Below are 14,265 nucleotides of genomic sequence, written 5' to 3' on the forward strand. Positions count from 1 at the left end.
CAAACCACAAACACACAATAAAAACTAGTTGCTAAAACTGTATTAATATTACCAATTGTAACAGTGTTTATTCACTTAAAGCCAAATTGGGCCATCTATCAGAATTCACTGAGGAACTTAGAAAGTTCAGATTCACTTCCAGAAGTTTTGATTCAGTAAGTCTGAACTAAGCCCCCTAAATTTACATTTTCCCAAATTCAAGATTTGAGTAGACACTGAGGTCATCTCGACTGCAACTAGCATTTGGTAGCCTCTTGTTTGAATACCCACTCAGACGGGCTCAGTCGGTAAAGCGTCTGACACTTGATTTTGACTCAGGTCATGATCTCAGGGTCATGGGATTCAAACCCTGTGCTGGGCTTCATGTTGAGTGTGGAGCCTGCTTACAATTCTCTCTTCTCTTCCCTCTGCTCCACCTCCACTGCTCATGCTCTATAAATAAATAAATACATAATAAATAAATAAATAAATAAATAAATAAATAAATAAATAAATAAAAACAACCCAGATGGAGCTGTGCATCTGCAATAATAATGGCATGCACTTACGGGCAACATTTAGCAATTATTTTCCCTTTCATAATCACCCTTGAAGTAAGTTAATATCATCCCCATTTTACAGATAAGAAAATTAGAATCTTACTTGCTTATTTTTATAGCTTATCAATCTTATATGTATATGTGTCATTATATATATATTTCATATATAATGTATATACATTATATATGTGTATATATATATATATACAATCTCTATATCTAGTATTTTTAAAGATATATATAACATATTAATAGATCTAAAAGAAGAAGTGGGCACACTTAGGAACTTTTTCTCTTTTCAATTCTCCTTTTCATGGACACAAATATTGAAAATTTAAGAGAGCTAATCTTGTGTTTACTGTTCACTAGGAATCCTATGTCAGTGTGAATTTCTTTCTAATATCCATGCTGAACATGAGGAAGTAAGGATGAAAGTGAGCATTGAGTGTGAGGCAGTGATATGGAGGGAAACTTGGATCAGGAAACTCCTGGAGTTTTTTTTTTTTTTTTTGTATTGGCTGTGCCACAGCAAGTCTTAGTGTATTCATACCATTTCTATTTTAAAGAGAAATTCAGATTCCAAAGAGGCATTTTGAAGACACAGAATGAGTGAGACTTTTCGGACTAATTTGAAACTGGATGGGTTAAGAAGAGCAACATTTTGTGAAGATTTCAGGACCAAAGAATGTATGCCCCAACTGGAAAACATATTTTAAAAGACTATCATATATTTAAAAATTATATATTCATAATGACTCTATCATCATGAACCCACAATTGAAAACTATACTTATTCTAAATGAAGCATCATAAATCACTGTGGTCTTTCATATGAAGCCCACTCAAGACTAACCACAGCCCTTACCAAGATGCCATTGACAAGGTCGTGGACCAGGAGAGCTGGTGGTACAACTCAGTCCAAATCTGGGGCTTAAGAACCAAAAGCTCCAATTGTCCCAGGGAAAGAAAACATGGAATGTCCCCATTGAAGAAAAACATTAGACACACACACACAATTGGATGTTCCAGCTCAAAAAGACAGAGAGACAGAGAATGTGTCCTTCCTCTACTTTTAGTTCTGCTTAGGGCCTTTAACAGATGGGGTAATGCCGGCCCACATTGGTGAGAATGGAGCTTCTTTACTGATTTAAATGCTAGTCTCTTCTAAAAGTGCCCTCACTGACATTCCCAGAAATAGAGTTAACCAGCTCTCTGGGCTTCCCTTAACCAAGTCAAGTTGACACATAAAATTAACTATTATGAAGACAAAATCCTCCAAGTTGAGTTGGCTTTTTGCCAACACACCTATAAATACTTTTGACCTACCTCCTAGTTCCACTAGCCCCACTCCCTATCCCACCTAATCCCGTGTTCTAATGTGCACTTATGTGTGTGAATTTGGCCTTAACTGGAAACTTCCTGGATCTGGATCTCTCTGAAATCTAGCTCTTGTGTTACTGCCCTTAAGAAATCTAGACTCTACATAACTCTATCACCAAGAGAACTTTTGGGGCTTGTTGCTTCTGTCCCATGGTTTTATTGATCTTTCTAGTCAATGGAGATAACTCTTTGAACCCCATCTTCGCCCATCTTCCTTCCCGACCTTATCATTATCAAATTAGATAGCACCATCTTTTTCCTCCTCTTTCTCCCTTCTTTATTAATATAAAAAGAGTTGAATGCAAAATCTAGGTGAATCTGACCAAAGGCAAGTTCAAATCCAGTTTTACATTCTAGATGAATCCTTTCTGTATGCCTGGAATGCAGGTATTTGATTGAAGGTCACTTTTAAACCTCTTATGTACAGCTAAAGCCATGAAAGGATTCACTATTACTGTAGGTATTAAGATACAAAGAAAATCCAGAGTTTTATGAATTTCCTGGGTCGTTTAACTTTGTCCCTTGCTTAACAATGAATTTAGCTAGCATATTAACTTGTATTAAATTACAAAGCTACTGGTTCTACCTTTATCTTTCTTCTGAAAATTAGATACTGTAACCTAGCCAACCCTAAGTTGACTCTTCCTTCATTGCAACAGGTTTACTGACACTGCGTGGGCCCACAGGTGAAATTAAATGAAAAGTAAAGAGGAGATAAAATTGTTGTGTTTTCTTCTTACCAGCTGTGTGTTGGATAAGTTTCTCAGTTGCATCATCTCTACAATGAATATATTGAAATTTTTTAATATCTTACTGATCTGAAAGCAAGATTCTGAGGGTAAAGATAAAAATCGGTAAGTTTCATTAGGAAAACTGATACTCGTGACAATACTGTGCAAAGATACACATGAGTAATGAACAAAACATTTTATCTCTAGAAATGCATTTTTAAAGTATCTCTCTCTCTACAATAAGGGATACATCATTAAAACTGAGATACAGGAAATACAACTAAAATAACAACAATAAAGAGGGACCGGATGATACTGCAAGTGCATCTACATAATTAGGAATTTTACTCTTACAGTCAGACTTGGAATTCATGATTGGCCCTGTAATTGATGCCAGCTGCACTGTCTTCACAGACCATACCCTCCACTACATTTTAAGAAATCCTACTTGTATCTGTATTGAGACCTATTTGGGATAATATGAGCCAATCACCTTGGCCATTTTTAATTAGACGTTGAATGGACATGAGATATAAACTGAATCAGATTCCCTTCCTATTACAAAGAGATTATTTACTCTCTGGGTGACTGAATGTATATTAAACTGAAAGCTCACTGGGAATGTGCTTTCTCACATAGAGACAAAAATGCAGTGAGGAACAGTTTCTAGAGCAGGAGAGAAGAAGGAAACAAACATGCATCAACAGAAAAAGCAGAGATTGAAAAAAGATACCCTTGAAAATATCTATACTACTATTTCTAGTATATTCCAGAGACCCAGCTATATGCTTCGTGTAGATTATCAGGAGCCCCCGTCCCTCCCTCATGAATGTTAAAGTACAGAAAATAAAAGATTATGTAAAATTATGAAAGTTTTCAAATTTATCCCTTTTTAATATCCTCATTGAGATAATTCCTTTCATTTTTTTTCCCTCTTTTTCTTCACTTTTTAAAGTTGATTCCAAGCTTCCCCCCTAAGTTCCCTGGCTTTTTACTATTGATTCTGAGTGATGAGTAGATAGACCTGAAGTATTAGAAAGAAAAGAACTTTACTTTACATTGGAAGGGGCATTAAAAATAGGCAAGACTATAGAATTTTGAAAAGGGGAGGAGGGGGGGATGCCTGGGTGGCTCAGTAGTTGAGCATCAGCCCTTGGCTCAGGTCATGATCTCAGGGTCCTAGGATGGAGTCCTCCATCGAGCTCCCCACAGGGAACCTGCTTCTCCCTCTGCCTGTGTCTCTGCCTCTGTCTCTGTGTCTCTCATGGATAAATAAATAAAATCTTAAAAAAATAAAAAAAAAAGAAAAGAAAAGAAAGGAGAGGAAGGGAGAAATGGAGATGATCTACTTGGGGGGGCCGCTTGGGGCACTTTGGAGTAGGGGTGGACTCAGTGGGATTTGAAAAGACAGGAAGCTTGTCTCAGTACATGAGGGCTGTTGGGAATTAGAGAAGTGGAGAATTTTATGAAATACTGTGAATTACAAATCCATCTCTTTGAATTTGTTTGAGACTTCAGTAAAGATATTAGTTAGTTTTCTTTTATTAATAATTAAATTTGATTAACAGATCATATTTCTTTGAATGTGCCTGGATGGGCCTATATGATATTCTATATCTTATTCAGTTAATATTTATTTTTTTAAAAAAAGTTTTGTTTTGGAATGAGTTCAAGTCCTGTTTTATTAATTTTGACCAGAAGAACCCTAATTAATACAGGGTCTATAAATTCCTCAGTTTTATATGTGGCTGGAAAAACAGTACATTCTGCAGATGAAAGATATAAAGAATATTATATATACTTATTGACAATATATTATCATGGTAATGGCCAAAAAAAGGGTAGAGATATTTCCAGGCTCCTTATCTTACAGAATAAAGCTGGATAAGACTATGGAAAGTGTTTAGCTGAATCCCAGAGAGCTAAAGATATTTACTCCCAAAATCATTTCACAGATGAGATTAGAAACCAAGCAGATTGGTACCCAATCTTGATCTTTTTCCAATCTTCCATACTGTATCATCTTTCCCCAGCCTGAAAAGTTAAATTTGTGATTATTTTGGATATGTGCTAAGCCATTTATTTGGGAATGTTGGAGAGATAAACTTAATCTGTTGAGAAATATGCCAGATACTTGGGAAGAAATGTATTCAAACCATTACAGGCTAGAGAAATTTTCACTTGGTACCTGGATGCAGGATGTGACATTGTTTTCAGAAAAGATCACTAACAAGGGTTGCTTTATGCCTTTCAAGAGCCACAGGCTGATACAGATTAGCATCTGCTGATTGGAGTTCTAAAATTTTCCAAGAAAAACTGGATATTCTCCAAAACATAGACACTAAACTTTTCTACACAACTGGCTAACTACGTTCCCAGTAATTATTCTTCAAGATAAGAGCTTGAAGGTGGATGATAGACTTCCTCTTCAGAAGAACAGCAATTTTTTTTTTCCCCAAAATCTCTTTGGGCAGGTTGAAATCTTGGATCCTAAACAATAACGTCCTCTAAGCCTAAATGAGTGAGGTATAAAGAGTCTCATGTCTTTGGCTACTATTCTAGATTTTTCAACAATCCCAATTACAAATATTGGCTCAGCAGGCTCCTTCTGGATTTTTGGGCTTGGCAATCACGATCAAGGCACCCATGACCCATCCAATCCCAAAATAAATCCCTGACTGTGAAGGATAGTATAAGTAAATGTCAGTTTTACAAATGTTGTCTTCTTTTTCTCCTTTCTCCCCAAACTCGAGAGAATTTTCCCTCAAAGATCCTCTCTGGAAATGTTGGGTATAAAAAGCATAGGCCTTTTCTCACTTTAGAAAAGTTTATAATGAATACAAAATGTGAGTTTTGAATTCTGCTTAGATTTATTACCCTTGGCAACCATTATAAAAGTACTCAGCTCCTAAACAAATTATATGTAGTTACAATATTGGCTGAGTCAAATATCCTTGTGTGACAAATATGGAATCTCTGGTAAATACATTAAGCATGATGACTCAGTCTTAAACTGAAATATTTAGCATCTGTGCATAAAAATACTACATTGCATCCTGGGTGGGCTGTAAGGGAAGCTTCTTCAAGACTAAGTGATCTAGGTGGGGAGTGTCAACCCACATCAAGATTTAAATATGCTACTCGAGAATATAATCTGGTGTTTATGAACAGGGAAGAAATCCGTATGGAACCGGATTGATCTCTGAAGGCTTCGTGGAGGTGGTCAGCTAGATTGGTCTATGACAAGCTCCACAATTGTGAGGGCTTTTGCAGGATGACTGGCTTCATCAGATACCCTCCAAGGCATTTCTCCAGAGCAGCACAGAAACTTTGGGATTTTCCTGCCTTAGTTTAATCAAGGTATGAGTAGATTATATCCTCTTAGTTTACACTCTTCTCTTTTTTCTTTTTTATAATATGAGTAAAGAGTTGGCAGGCATAAAATGTAGGGAGACACTTACAATGCTGTTTTTAATCTTTCTCCTTCAATCTGCTTATAAATAGCATGGTAAACTGTGAACCTCTTTCCTTGAGAAATGCTGATACCCTAAGGGCTTAGTCAGTTTCAAGGCTTTTGCAGAAAGCTGCATTGCTTGGGTTTCTTTGAAATGAATACAGTTATTAAAATAGCAATGATTGTAGCTACTTGGTGGATTGGCACTAAAAATTGATGCAGCCCGTGAGCTTCTTTTTCTAAAATTCACATGCACATAAATGTGTTGTGTAAAGATGCCTGTCAATAGCGTGTGGTTTAAGCTGTTGAAAACTGACCAGTTTCTCTCTCCTTAGGTAGCTTTACCTTGGTTTGATGTTGTTCTAGAAATTGCCTTTAATTAAAAAATAAATACCATAATGATGACCAGCTTTTGTAGTGATGTTTATGAAAGTAATGAAAGTCTGTAAGTGGGCTATTCCTTCTGAAATTTGAGAAGAAAAGACAATTCTTACAATAACATGGTACTTGGCGATGATTCCAATACTGTGTCTCTCCTGGGGAGGATTCTTGAAGTCTCCTAAGTAGATTGCTATCTTACACTGGATGTAAGATATGGCTTTCCCATAGAAAGCCAAGGAATGGCATCTTAAAAACAGCCTTATTATTTTCAACACTTCCTACACACCAGGACAAAAATGCCATTGGGATAGGGTTCCAAACACCGTTCTCATCCCTCTCCTTTTTGTCTGTAGCTACAAGTGGGAGAGTGTGGGCAGGAGGCATGTGAATGTGTTCACATACAGCTCATTGAGTGCCTAAGCAATTCTGAAGCCCCCATAGAAGTATCTTCATATTTAGGAGTTTACACATCCTCAGCTAACCGCCTCTACGATCCTTTTGCTCTTTTTTTCTACCTCTGGCTATATCTCCATCTGCTCTCTAGCTCTAGCTTATTTTTTTTTATTGTTGTTCTCACTTTCCTCTGTGTCTCAGTCTCTATTTTCCCTTCTAGTCAATGTTTCTGCCTATGAGTTCCCAAATGTGTGGGTTTTTTTTTTTTCTCCTTAAACTTTTACTAAGCTGTTGGTTATGTGCCATGAGTGCTTATTTTTCTTGGTAATAAAGCATTAGTATTCTACTTAAGAAGAATTCAGAGTATGCTTTCTTCCCAAAGGTTTTTCTCAGTATCAGCAATAGTCCTAAGCTGTCATCATATTCCTTGACAACCGAGGTTTTTTTTTTTCTTATCAAGATAGTAATTTTATTCAGATTTTATGGCACACTTATTATTTGTCATAACTTATATATGATAATGCAAGGACTCTCTTTCTTTCAGATATATGCTAAGTTTCTAATTTATTGGGGTATACCCAGTGCACACTCATTAATACCACCACCATGTCAAAAGTGGTCATTTAATTTTGTGAAATGTGAAAATAAATTAAGAGATATAGACTCTAAATCCAGAAGAGTTTATCTTTATGTGACATGTGCTAACTATCCATTGTATCTGTCCATATATTCGACTATAATAATGTCCCTCTTTCAGTGGCATTATACTTTCAAAACAAAAGTTCTAATTTTTTTACTTGCCTCTTCAAGGCTTTACCTAGACCAGGGCTTCTCAAACTTCGATTAGTATACAAATCACCTGGAGATTTTGTTAAACCACATCTGCCTCGTTCCAGCCCTTATGTGTTCCGATTTTATGTGTCTCTGTAGGACTCATGGAGTTACATTTAAAACAGATCCCAGTAATGACAATGCTGTTGGTCTGAAGGCCACACTCTGAGCAGAACTGACATATTTCATTAAATAGCATGCATAACTATTTTGTTTTTTTAGCTAAGGACTAGCTTTATGTGCCAGGTATAGCGCTATGTATGTCAGTAGTGAATAAAACAACTGCAGCGTCTGATCTTAAAAAAATCCCAGGGAAGCAGCATATAAACATTGTTGAAGGAGGAATGTGGTGATGAGCTTGATATATAATGAATGAAATATGACTTCAGAATGTTCTGGGCCATTAGCAGAGTTAAAAATTATTTACAATTATTTAGTGTTAGAGTATTCAGAATTTGACTGTACACTTACCTTAATGGTGAGTTTTATACTTTTATGTTCCCATGTTAGTAGCTAGTGTCTTTAATTTTAATTTGAGGAACGCCCTTTAGCTTTTGTTGTAAGGCAGCTCTCGTGGTGATAAACTTCCTATGCTTATGCTTGTCTAGGAAAGTCTTTTTCTCTTCATTCTTTAAGGACAGCTTTGCCAGGTAGAGTGTTCCTTTTTCTTTCTTTAAACACATTGGATATATTATCCTACTCTCTCCAAGCCTGCAAAATTTCTCCTAAGAAATCCAGTGGTAGCCTTATTGAGATTCCCCAATGTGTGATAAGTACCGTTAGAGAAGTTTTCATTTCATCACAAATGTAAAAGGATTAAATTTGCCAATCAAAAGACATAGAATGGCTAAATGGATGAAAAAAACAAGATCCAACAATATTCTATCTAGAAAAGATTCATTATAGCTTTAAGGACACAGATAGGCTGGAAGTCAATGAGTGGAAAAAAAATATTCCATGAAGATAGAAACTAAAAGGGAACAGGGATGGCCACACTTATATCAGACAAAATAGATTTTAAATAAAAACTGTCATAAAGAGACAAAGACATCATGTAATGAAAAATAAGGCATCATGAAAAGTATACAAGGTCTGTTCTTCCTCCACTTCCTCCCACAGCCCCTGATGTGGGGTCAGTGGACCAGACAGGCAGGGCATTTGAGCAGACAGGTGCTCCCTGCACCCAGGCCAGGCCATGGTGTAGACCTGGTACATGGACAAATCCACGTATGACCTCAGGCAGTCCCATCACACCAGGCCAGCCGCCAGGTCAGCCTGGAGCAGATGCACCAGCTGGGGCTTCTTTCTAGAAGTTGGTTGCTGACAAACATGGGAATGATCCAGAATTAGAAAAATCTGGAGAGCAGCTACTCCTAGATGGACATAATAGCCATATAAAAAGAGAAACAACTAAATCACAAAGGAAAGATTAAGATGTTCTGGGTAAGGGGATTTCTACATCTTGGGTGGCAATGGCTACTTTGATGGGAGAGATAAAAAGGACAAGTGGATCCACATTTCCATGTTAAAAGGAGACATGATAACTCTTCCTGCAGAAATTTATCACTGCTTCATGCTGGAGGAAAAGAATTATGTGAAGTCCATTGGCTGTTTGCAGGAGAACCATTGTGGACAGTGTACAACCGGACAGCTGACCATTTCGAGGCTGGGGAGGGTGACCAATGTGTAAGTTTTGGCATAGAAAGTACAGTGGCACTCCCGGTGCCTACCTCACCATTCATTCACCCTTGTGAATGTCCTGAACATGGTCACAGCAGAGAACCCATCCTTTCTCTGTGCTTTTATATTGTAGACTTGGGAATAGGTGAGTTTCCTTTGCAAGATTTGTTCAGAGTACATTTTGATGAAAGGAGCTTTATTATAAAAGTGATTTTTATATAGAAGCAACTGTGGGAATGATGTGGACCAATCATATTCATTTTACCCAATTCGAGATCAGCAGTCAGCAGCCCTGTGTTGGCACATGCATTGGATTTTAACCAGAATAAGAATCCTCTCTCCAAATATAAGTGCTGAGCAGCTCCATTCAGACCTGGTTCTTTGACTATAAGCAGATGTCAGTTGATGTCTGCCTGCCTTGTGAAAAGATATCATAGTAGATGACAGGACTGGGCAGAGAGAAAATACTTTTCTCCCAAAACTGTGTGGAGAGTGCTATTGGGAGTGAGTTCTCATATTAGTGGGATGATACTCAGAGTTACCTACATCACTTTCTTGTTCAAAATAAAGTAGTTGCCCTAATTTTATATAAAAAGTATATAACAACCTCAAAAATATACACAACATCAGGATACTTAAATACACAAAGTAAATATTTACAGAGCAGAAGAGAGAGAAGTAGATAGCTATACAACAATAGTAGAGACTTTAATACCTCACTTTCAACAATTGATAGATATTCCAGACAGAAATTCAGTAAGAAAACTGGACTTCAATAAAACCATAAACCTAATAGACCTTACGGATGTAAACAGAATATCCCATCCTGCAGCAGCAAAGCATATATTCCATGCAAGCACATGTGGAACATTTTCTAGCATAGATCATATGTTAGGCCACAAAAATGTCTTAACAAATTGGGGTTGAAATCATATCAAGTATTCCTTCTCCTCACAATTGTATGAAACTAGAAATCCATAATAGGAAGAAAATCAGAAAATTCACAAACATGTGGAAATATTAAACAGCATGAATGTGAACACCCAAAAGGTTGAAGAATAAATCAAAAGAGAAATAGAAAACTCAAGAAAAATAATAATGGGGAAATACAACATATCAAAACTTTCAGGATACAGAAAAAGCAACTCTACTAGTGATAAAAGCCCAAGTTAAGAAAAAAAATCTCAAATAACTGAATTTTATACCCCAAGGAACTAGAAAAAGAAGAAACTGAGCCCCTAATTGGCAAAAGGAAAACAATAATAAAGTTTAGCATAGAAATCAATAAAATGGAGATGAAGAAAACAAATAGAATTGACAAAACTTAGTTGATTTTTTAAAAAGAAAATTAACAAGTCTTTAGCTATACTAAGAAAAAAAAGATTCAATAAAATTATAAATGAAAGAAGAGACATTATAATTTTACTCAATGGTGAATAGCTGAAGGCTTTTCCTTTAAGATCAGGAACAAGATAAGGATGTCCACTCTCCCCATTTCTACTCATTATGCCACTGGAAATCCTAGTCAATTAGGTAAGGAGAAAGAAATAGAAGGCATCTGAATCAGAAAGGAAGCAGTAAAGTTGTCTGTCTACAGATGACATGATTTTATATAGAAAACCCTATAGACTCCACCAAAAACAAAACAACAACAAAAAGCTGTTAGAAATAATAAACCAATTCAGTGAAGTAGTAGGTTACAAAACCAACATACAAAAATTAGTTGCATTTCTATACAGTAATAATGAACTATCCAAAGGTGAAACTAACAGAACAATCCCATTAATACTAACATGAAAAAGAGTGAAATACATAGAATTAAATTTAAGCAAGTAGGTGAAAGATTGTACACTGAAAACTGGAAAATGATGATGAAAGATTGAAGAAGACACAAATGAATGGAAAGATATTCTATGTTCATGGATCAGAATAATTAATATTGTTGAAATGTCCACAATACCCAAAGTGAAGTATAGAGTCAATGTGATCCCTATCAAAATGCCAGTGGCATTTTTTCATGGAAATAGGAAAAAATCATAAGATTCATGTGAAACCCCAAAAGATCCAGAATAGTCAAAGCAATCTTGAACAGAAGAGCGAAGCTGACGCCATCACACTGCCTGATTTTAAGATATACTGTGAAGTTACAGTGCGTTCCTAGCATGAACGCAGACATACAGACCAAAGCAACTATCAGAGAGCCCAGAAGTAAGACCATGCAAGTATTTATCTGATCTTTGACATAATATATGTATAAAATACATAAATATTTAGATGCAGAGAGTAGAATGGTGGTCACCAGGGGCTGGAGTGAAGGGGATACAGGGAGGTGTTGTTCAAAGGGTGCAAAGTTTCAGATGTTCAAGATAAATAAGAGAAATAATATACAGCACAGGAACGACAGTTAATACTGTATTGTATATTTAAAATTCTCTAAAAAGTAGACTTGAAGTGTTCTCACCACAAAAGAAAGGTAAATATGTGAGGAGATGGGTATTATGAGCTTGATTGCGGTGATCATTTCACAAGGTACATGTATATCCAAACACGTTGAATATCATAAATATACGTAACCTCTATTTGTCAGTCATACCTCAGTAAAGCAGGGGGGAAATACGAAAGCTGTGACACTAGCCCTTTCCTGACGATCTTGAGTAGAGTAGCGGGTCTTCCATGACTACCACTGAATCATAATAAGGGAATAAGGCTTTAGAGCTGCCAAACGCTGAATAAGGTGTATAATATTTTAATGAACGAGCAGTTATTTTAAGACTATAAATGTTTGATCACTATAGTATGCCGGTGATAATTCATATCAGCTCTATTGTCCAACCTTGGGGTGATATTTACTTAAATAACACAACTCTTGGAGGTTTATAGCAATATATTCATTGCTGTTTCTAGGTAAATTAACAGAACCTAAGAAAGTTTAAGTGAATGCCCCAAGGTCACAAAGGTAATAATTGAGAGATTTTTAAAACTAGAAATCCTAACTCCCCAACCAACCATTTGACACTTCATAGAATGTCATGCGGGTAAAGTCAACCTTATACTCTGCACCTCTATAAAGTGACATTTTAGATACACTCAACAACTGAATAGGTTATTTTTATTGCTGTTTTAATGCTTAGTCAACAAGATGAAATTACAATGACTCCTCTCTATTCTGGATGTGTTGTATTTATTATTTTATGTATGCTTCTGTTAAGCATATACAAAAAAAGCTGGATTTGCTTTCAGTTAATTCGTATAAATTGGGTTAATCTTTTTGAGCAGGGATTATGTGGCTCTTGGATGACATACGATAGAAGACAATTAATGTTATGAAGCATAATGGCATTTTGTCATTCATGTTTTTCCTTTATTTTTCCCTTATCTTTCCCATCTCTTTGTCCAAATTTCTCCCCTTCCTCATTTTTACTGTTCTCTTGGGTGTTAAAGGGATGTGGTCGTGTATTATGACATGTATTTTTCTGTTGTTTGATGCTGAAATTAATGCGTTTTGATATTGAATTCCCAATGAGGCATTTTACAGATCACCCTATTACTTTTTATTCCCCTCATGAGAATTAAGTGAAAGGACTAGCCTCGTCCACATTATTAACTACTGGGAGGAATCACTGACAGCTTCTTATAGTAGAAAAACCAGCTTCTTAAGAGTTAGAGTATGGCTTGTCTCAGGACATATGTAATCTACCGTGCCTGTGTCCTACAACCTAGTAATGTGACTCTGGCACTATCTATATATCCTTCACCCTGAAAGAATGGTGATTGGTTTGGCCAGGATTCTTCAGTTTAGGTAATGACCCTTTTATAGCTCGATTCTTGAGTAGCTCAGGTAATGGCCCCTTTCATAGGTCCAGAGCCTACTATCAAAACTTAGTGTCCCAGTGACCTTGAGTTTGGGACATGTTATTGATAGAGCTTTGATTTGCTTCAAATGACCACTTCTTCTTCACACGACTCTGGATATATACCCTGCCTTTAGTCTCAGGGAGGGAAATCTTCATTTATTTAAAATAATGATGGTGTTCCTAATTCTCTTGGCATCAATGGTTCAGGGGGTAGGTGTATGTAACTCAGCTCTGTCCAGTGGGGATGAGGAAAGACTGCTGAGGAATTCTGGAGAAGTTGTGGATCTGGATGTGAAGTCTGTATCTGTCACAGCCAGGTAACCAGCATGAAGGCCAAGCTGACACTGAGGAAAATAGAGATATTTTTTAAAAGACAGCCTTTGGTAGCCTCACTGATGTATTCAACCAGTGGAGAAATATATGCAACTAATGCTCTTCATTATGTGATATAATGTATTTCTGTGTTGTTGAGACCAAGCAGATTCTGGTTTTGCTATTGCACGCTGCTGAATGCAGCTCACTCACCTAATGCATGCTAGAAATCTGACAATACTAGGCTATGCCGCAGTAAGAAATAAGCCCCCATATCTCAATCACTGCATACAATAAAGCTCACTTCTTGCTTTGACTCATCACATGTGGACCAGAGAGCTTTTCTCTACCTTGTTGTTATGTCACCTGGGACACACGGCCTTCAAGGTTGCTTTGTAAGAGGACGAGTGAGTTGGAGGTTCACTAGGATGCTTTTAAGGACTAAGCCTGAAGGAGGCTTGCTTTGCTTCCACTGACATGCCACTGGACAGAATTCAATATAACTATAGAGGAGGCTGGATGATATGGTGCTCGGAGTTCCCACAAAGAGGATTGATATTATGGTAGCGTACAGTATTGTGCCTACCATGGGAAATAGATTGTTAAATGGCTCAAAGTATATCAGAACATGAAACAATGTTTTAAGGTTTCCCAGAGAAAACCAGTAAGGGCTGTGTGTGAGTGTGTGTGTGTGTGTGTGTGTAAAAGTC

Source organism: Canis lupus, chromosome 18 (genome assembly GCF_011100685.1).
Source record: "Canis lupus familiaris isolate Mischka breed German Shepherd chromosome 18, alternate assembly UU_Cfam_GSD_1.0, whole genome shotgun sequence".
NCBI classification, from domain to species: domain Eukaryota; kingdom Metazoa; phylum Chordata; class Mammalia; order Carnivora; family Canidae; genus Canis; species Canis lupus.